Source organism: Hibiscus syriacus, unplaced genomic scaffold (genome assembly GCF_006381635.1).
Source record: "Hibiscus syriacus cultivar Baekdansim isolate YM2019G1 unplaced genomic scaffold, ASM638163v2 tig00110388_pilon, whole genome shotgun sequence".
In the NCBI taxonomy this organism is placed as follows: domain Eukaryota; kingdom Viridiplantae; phylum Streptophyta; class Magnoliopsida; order Malvales; family Malvaceae; genus Hibiscus; species Hibiscus syriacus.
Genome location: NW_024062718.1, coordinates 654,226 through 662,866, shown reverse-complemented (window position 1 = coordinate 662,866; position 8,641 = coordinate 654,226).

Below are 8,641 nucleotides of genomic sequence, written 5' to 3'. Positions count from 1 at the left end.
ATGGTTGCAAGCGCACAAGCGCCCAGCTACCTTCCTCTAGTTCCAGTTCGCGTCAATGCTTATCCGTCTGATTTTTCATATGTCCATATGCTTGAACTAAATTATGTTTCAATACCCGAAGCAACTCATCACGTTCTTCCAAGTCACGATCTATCTAAGAATTACAAGAATTTCCTTCTAAGAAGTTGAGGATGGTGGTGGTTCACGCCTATACAAAGCTAGAAAAGAAGTCATTCATGCTGATGTCCGTGGCCAGTATTGTACTAGTACTTTGCCCATGCCAAGTACTATTCCCACCAACTCGGATTATCGAAAAATAATAATAGTTTTTCCACCAAGACCGTTCAAGGAATTCATTAGTGTTATATATATTTGTTTACATATAATTGTATATTATTTTTGAAATAATATGGAGTGATTAAAAAGTAATATATATTTATAATTTTCTTAATTAATTAATAAAGCACATACACCCAACAGACGTACTTATTCGGATCTAAGACATCTAAAAAGAATAATATTTCATTTAATCACTAAAATTATTTAATGTGTTTGATATAACTATATATTAAAACAACAATATTAGGGACAAAGCTTCCTTTTTAACGATGAAGACTGTCGTAACCCGTTTTCGTCCGGGCACGAAATATTTACTTGACGGGAAAAGTGATGTGAATAAATGATTTTGAAAATAATTTGGGAGTCGCCATCGGCCTTTTGGGTCAGGTAGGTCGAATACCTAAAAAATATCTTTTAAAAGAGTTTTTAAGAAAACATCAATTAAAAGATAAACTGATATGCGTTTTAACCAAAAATTCGTTCTTTTTAATAATAAAAATGGATTCGTGGTCGGTTACGTTTAGGGAAGGATTAGCACCCCTACAACGCCCAAAATTAGTACTTTTTAATTAAAAATTGTCTCTATTATTAGAAATTCAAAAATTCAAAATATATTTAATTTAAATTTATTACTATAATTTTAAGTAAATTTATTAATTTATATAAATAAGATATTTATTTATTTTGAAATATCAGAAAAGAGCTTCTAGGTGTTTTAAGACAGTTCTTTCCTTTGATATTAAAAAAAAATATATCAAATATTTTATTTTTCTTAAAAGTAATTTATAAAATTAAATTTATAAATAGGATTTTTATTTAATAAACAAATAGAATAAATAAATAAATATTATATATATTTTTATAACTTAATAATAATAATAAAATAATCATGAAGATAATAATTTAAACATATATCAAAAGTAATAATAAAATAAAATAATAATAATTAAAATGAAAGAAAACAAAAGTAATAATATTAAAACTATTGGATTATATTCATAAATATATGAACCTAAAATGTAAAAATAATAAGACTTATAGTTAAAATTAAGATTATATAAAATTTAGTGATCAAATTATAAAATATAAATATTTAAGAGACATGGTTAGAATTATCATAAAATATAAATACTAGTAGTATAATTAGGCATTAATTATTTAATAGGTGATTAAAATAGAATTATTAAAATTATTAGGGACTAAATGTGATATTTATCCTAAATATATTATTTAATACTGGTAAGGACTAAAACATAATAAAATAAAATTCGAATACTGAATTAGAACATTCAGAAATTAGTTTTAGTGACTAAAATGAATAATTACAAAACTTAGATGGCTACGGAAGGGGTTTAGCCATACATGTAAATTACGCATATACCCCTTCCCAAAACGACGTCGTTCGGGAAGGGGTATATATACCCCTTCATAGCTGGCCCGAAGGGCCAGCAGCCTCATTGTTCTCTTCTTCTTCTTCTCTCAAAAACGAGAGAAAAAGCTCTCTCTTCCTTTTCTCTTAATTCCCTCACCGGAGGGAATTCTGGCGCCGATAGCCACCGCCAACCTCACCGCCGGCCACCGCCTCCGGTGGCCGGAAAATAAAACTTTATACCACAACGTAGATCGGATCGTCCTAATGACGATTCCGGTATTTGTTTACCTTAAAAAGCTCTCAATCGGAGCAAATCTATAAAAAATACCTTCGGTTTTCGAAGGTTTGTTGTGGAGCGTGGATACGTGTGGTTACTCCGGTGGTGGTGTGGCTTTCCTCGGTAAGATTTCTTTCGATTTTTATCTCGTTATTTTGGTGTTTTACGGTGGTTGGATTGCTTGCTGTTGGTGTTGTTGTCTCCCGTTTTCTGGTTGTCCTCTTCTTTTTCTTGCAGGGGACGGTGGCTTTTATAGCCACCACCGGTGATGGCTTCAGACCGGTCCAAAGGATAAAAGGCCCGGTGAGTCACCATAGCTATGGTGGTGACTCACCATAGGGCTCGACGTGGGTTGCTTCGTGACGTTCTGGAGTATCGGCAGCAGCTGTTGGACCACCTGGAATCATCAGAGGCGGCTGGAAGCATCTGGAAACGGCTGGCTGCTAGGGTTAGAAACCCTAGGGTTTTCAATCTGGAACCCTTTTGGGCCGTTGGATCTTGCCAGATCCAACGGCTGATGATGTTGACGGCGGCTGGCCTTCTGGAATCTTGGAGGCGGCTGGGGGCTAGGGTTTGAAAACCCTAGCTAAAACCCCAAATCAATTCAGGGTTTCCATTTGGGTTTGGGATTTGATAACCGGGCCTCCATATTTGTAAAACGGGCCTCCGGGTCCTTTGGGCTTGTAATATATATATATATATATTAATAATAATAATATTTAGTAATAATAAATTTAATAATAATAATAAAATTTAAATGAAAAAAATGATGTCTACAGCTGCCCCTCTTTGCTCATCCTTGTGTTAACAAGAATAGAGCAAAGACGAAAAAGACAATAATTTTTTCATTTGGCTTCTTTTGAGCAGGATGGAAATGTTTGAAAACATCATGCACTGAAGGGCTTATAGATGACCCGAAGGCTTTGAAAACATCAAAAAGCTCCTGAAGGCTTTTTGGAAACATCATGCACTGAAGGACTTACAGATGACCCTAAGGCTTTGAAAACATCAAAAAGCTCCCGAAGGCTTTTTGGAAACATCATGCACTGAAGGACTTACAGATGACCCTAAGGCTTTGAAAAGATCAAAAAGCTCCCGAAGGCTTTTTGGAAACATCATGCACTGAAGGACTTACAGATGACCCTGAGGCTTTGAAAACATCAAAAAGCTCCCGAAGGCTTTTTGGAAACATCATGCACTGAAGGACTTACAGATGACCCTAAGGCTTTGAAAACATCAAAAAGCTCCCGAAGGCTTTTTGGAAACATCATGCACTGAAGGACTTACAGATGACCCGAAGGCTTTGAAAACATCAAAAAGCTCCCGAAGGCTTTTTGGAAACATCATGCACTGAAGGACTTACAGATGACCCTAAGGTTTTGAAAACATCAAAAAGCTCCCGAAGGCTTTTTGGAAACATCATGCACTGTAGGACATACAGATGAGGGAAATAGTTTACTAAGTAAAAAAACTAAGGAAATCGTTTTCTTACTTTTCAACAATTTCATTTTTAGAAAAGATTGAATGAGAAACTATGGAAATCATTTTCTCATTATTTTTCAAAATAACATGTTGATTGGGTAACATGCCCCAATCTCAAAATAATGCTCATTTTTGTGGATTACGTCCATCTATTCTTCAGATGTTCGCGTGATTCCTGTATTTACGGTTTTGAATACCTTCTTCTTGTAAGGTATTTCTTACCATGAATCTTCTTGTTCTTCCGAAGATCTGTAAAACTTCATTTTTGAATGCACTCAGATGTATCAATGTAATGCATTGTCTATTGTGCAAATGATGTTCTTATGAATGCATGAATGTTGATGCAATCTTCATTTGACTTCAAAGTGGTGAACTTGGTCTTCCTTCACTTCATCATTTATTGCCAGGATTACCTCTAGATATCAGTGTAGCAACTTATGCTATCAAGCTTGCATTTCTGAAGAACTATCTGATCAACTTGTATCTTTATGTATTCTTTGCTTCATGAAAGTCTCAGAAGAATTTTTTTTATTTGTGGAACTCTTGTCGTAGTCAGAATTATGACCTTAATGCCCCATTTTATCTTGGATAAAACCAATTTTATTTGTTTGGACTTGTGTAGAAATCCCATAAAGTTTTCATCTTTGAAAAGAGAATCTGTCATCTTTAAAAAGAGAATCTATCATCTTTGAAGAGTGTAGATGTAGATATGCCTGACTCAGCAGGGATTAATTAAGAGAGTAGAGTTTGTTCTGATTTGACTCTTGAAACATATCACAAGGAGGATTTATTCCAATTCCTTTCATGTCTCCATATCTAATTGGATCTCGAACAAAGCAACTCAAACCATATCATGTAAAGATGTTTAACAACAACCTATTGTTTGATCTTAGTTGGCTCCAATAGTTTCTTGTTGTTAAAATTTCAGCTCTCCTTCTGTGGAAAGAAATCTTCATCATATCTCAACTTCTAATCTTGGGGTTGAAGAAGACAGACTTCATCTTGGATCAAAAATGGAAACCATATGATCACAACATTGGTTCAGCACCATAATCACTGGTTCATAAAACATTTGACAATACATTCATCTTTTCATGTGGTTTCTGTCGAGATGTAAAACACTTGACAACACATTCATCCTTTTCTGTGGCTTCTGCTCAGATGTTTGTAAAACATTTGACAACACATTCATCCTTTCTTGTGGTTTTTGCTCAGACGTTCATAAAGCGTTTGACAACACATTCATCCTTTTCTGTGGCTTCTGCCAAGATTTCTTAATCATTCAAGCTCTTTGCCTAGTGTTCAAAGCTTTTGAATGATGTCATAAGACCATTTGAGAGCAAAACTCAGTGGAGAATTCAAGTGTGATATTAGTATGACCAAAAAGTTGGTCAAATTCACAAAATGTACTAGTGTCGAATTGAATAGGAGATACCAACTGATCACGTTTTCATATCGGGCAAAGGCAAATATAATACTGATCACGTTTTCTTCTGTAATGAGCGTTGTAAGAATTAGAAACATATCATCTATAGGGGCTATGTACAGGAAGAGGTTCATGGAATTCTTGCCGATGGGGATGAAACACCCATGATAAAACCAAAATAGATGAAAACTCAGTTCACCCTAGCTAGCAATGATGATCCCAATAACAACGGGAATAACAGTAATATAAGGGAGAGTCGAGTCTCCCTTTTCAATGTCATCAAGTAAGCAAAAAAACTGATGTGAAAAACAGCTTCATAATCTCAACATTATGGTTGAAACTAACTGCTAGGAATCTCAAAGAAATATTTCCAATCATCACCGACACACAAAAGGCCAAATTCAGATTTCGAGGTCTCGAGGAACTGATCCTTGGATCGAATGGTCTACAAAGGGACCATCTTTATTCATGCGATTGTGATGTAGCTTAACAAGGGACACGCTATCATGTGACACATGGTTAAGAAGATTGGGTATTTTGAAAACATATTTGCTGAGTAGATATTTTTTCAAAAACATGATCATAATGTAACTGCCTGATGAACGAAACAATTATGTATAGTCAGCTTCATTGTCATTGTTTCACCATTTTCATTCTTCATACATTTCTGTCTCATTGGAAATATCTGTTCAAGTCAATGATCTTGACAGATGATGATGTGGGCCTTCAGCATGCCCCAACAATTACTGATACAAGTGTTCAAAATGCATCAACAGTTCTGATTCTGATTGAAATGGGTTTTCAGCATGCCCCAACATTTTGCTGATAAATATTCAGAATATTTCAACATTTCTGATTCTGTTTGAAAAGGGTTTTCAGCATACCCCAATATTTGCTTCTTGTTAATCTGAGCCTTCAAAATGCCCACATGGATCTGTCTGAAGGAACCTTTAAAATGCCCCAACATTTGCTGATACAGATGTTAAAAGTGTGCTCAACATTACTTCTTGTTGAGATGAGCCTCCAAAAACGCCTAAATATTCATATTGTTGTGAGCCTTCAAAATGCCCCAATATTCTATTTCTGGTAGAAATTGGCCTTCAATATGTCCCTCTAGATCTGTCTAAATTGGGCTTTCTAGATGCCTCAATTTTTTATTTCTGGTTTACTCTCGACGTCTGTTTGACTTGAATATCATGATCCCTACAAGGTTCAATTTTTACAATACACTGTGGTGGATACTTGTGGCTTTATTCGTGCTCCAAATATGTTTATCCTGAATACACTCATTCTGGTGTCACTAAACAATAATATTGTCAAGTAACTGGAGAAATTCTCTTGATATTGTCACAAACTTAAGAAGTACTCAATCATTCTGACAGAAACGTCTGAGATATGTGTCTTCTGAATGAGGTGACCATTTTCTGTATCTGGAGGGATTTAGTCGGACAGAGTAGTAAAAATAGCTTGGTAATCCGTTCCAGGCTGACACAGTGGCTTATCATCTTTCAGTGAAGGCCATCTCTGAAATATACTTTTCTGTGAGAGAAACCAATTTATGCAAACAGTAATCTGATGCAATGGCAAGACTACATATACAATGGTACAAGCTCATCAAAAATCCGCACCCATGCAACATGTTGATCCTGATAACAACTCATCTGATTATGAAGCGATCTTTCAGGATGATTTCACAGATATTGATAGTTCTTCTGATATCGAGGAAATCATGAATTCTGATTCTGATGAGGAGAGTAAACTGTTATACTTGACAAAAATGGGATTCTCAGAGGTTGAGGCTTCAATAACCATGGAGAGATGTGGTTCAGATTCATCAATTGCAGAATTGACAGATTTTATATGTGCTGATCAAATGGCTAAGGTTACTGATGCACTTCTTATGGTAGAAGATAGGAAGCCATTATGCAATGATCCCAATTACAAGCAAAGGCGAAACTTGGGCTATGATTTGTGGAAAAGGAAGAAGCAGAGGAAGCTTGAAAAGAAGCTTCTTAATGAAGATGATCATGCAGTTCATCTTTCAATTCCAATGATCGGTTCTGGGGTTCCTACCGAATCAGATCAGATAACTCAAAGAACACTTCCAGAAGATGCTATTGGGTCTCCTTATTTCTACTATGAGCAAATTCATCTTTTAAATCCAATGATTGGTTTTGGGGTTCATACCAAACCAGATCAGATAACTCAAAGAACACTTCCAGAAGATGCTATTGAGTCTTCTTATTTCTACTATGAGCACATGGAACTTGCTCCAGTTAATGTTTGGACTGGAATATCACAGTACTTATTCGATGTAGAGCCAGAATTTGTAGATTCGAAGCATTTTCATGCTACTACACTGAAAAGGGCTATATTCATAATTCTGCCAATTGAGAACATATTTTCTCTTATTCTGCTTCCTCCATGTGCTGATGCTTTTCCATTGACAAAGAAATGATGGCCTTCATGGGATCCAAGAACAAAGTTAAACTGTTTATAAACATGTACAGGAAGTGCCAAATTGACAGAAAGGATCTGTAAGGCTCTTGAAGCTTATGACAATGAGCCACCTTCGAGTGTCCAGAAGTATGTTCTTGATGAGTGATGAAAATGGAATCTGGTATGGGTTGAAAAGAATAAAATTGTTCCACTTGAATCTGATGAGGTGGAAATGCTTCTAGGTTTCCCTAAAAACCATACACAAGGATCTGTATAGAGACATGTTCCATGGTGGTATCAATGTCCTGTCTCTTTTCTCTGGGATCAATGATGCAGAAGTTGCCTTTTACTGTCTTGGCATACTTTTGAAAACAGATGTGCAAGAACTGAATGATGATCGGTTGGAGCAATTGATGAGTAGTTTTGTCGAATTTGACCTTGTTGTAAGTGGCATCCAGCGTAACAACCTTACTGGAAGAAATAAACATCATTGTGATGGGCTTGAAGATTTTTGTTGGTGCATTTACTTGCAATGATTGCTACAACAAACTGTCTCTTCTGCTGCTTCAATATATTCCACTCTTTTCGAATTATGGAACGGTTTAGTTGACAGTAAAATTTGTCATCTTCAAATTTTGGAATCCTGTAACCAATGTTACCCTATATAAAAGGCATATAAGGCTAGATTATGTTCCAATGTCTTATTCTGTGCCATAAGTCCTCAAATTCAAATTCAGCAATCTTCTGAAGGACATAATGAATATCATCTTGACAAAGAAAATGATCAGCATAGAAGAAGTAGCAATAATGTATCAAGACTTGAGCCAGCATCACAGTATAACCAGAGTGCAGGTAGTGACTTGTTCATGGCTTTATGATGTAATCTTCTAGAGAACATGAATTGATGGTTGGGGAAAATAATCTGTCTGGTGATGCTTATCGCCCTCAGCATGAGATAAACGATAATCTTTCTTGATGAATTGCTAATGCCATAGGAGAGTGTCACAAGTTCAATTCTCCAGACTTTCTGGCTTCTTGGACCACTTGCCTTCAAAAATGTGAAGCGCTTCCTTCTTCTGGCTTCGTTCATTTTTTTTGTACAACAGAGGTAGAATAAGCAACAATTGCTTTAAGGACCTTCCTCATTTGAGACTGTACTGTTTGAAAATGTTTTTTTCTCCTTTCTTTATTGAAGAATGAAAGAATTTTGCAAAGTGTTGCCCCTTTCAGGTTCACAATATAATCGAATCATAAATAACGATTTTAATGAATATCAAATAAATCAACTACACTTTTAAATCATTCA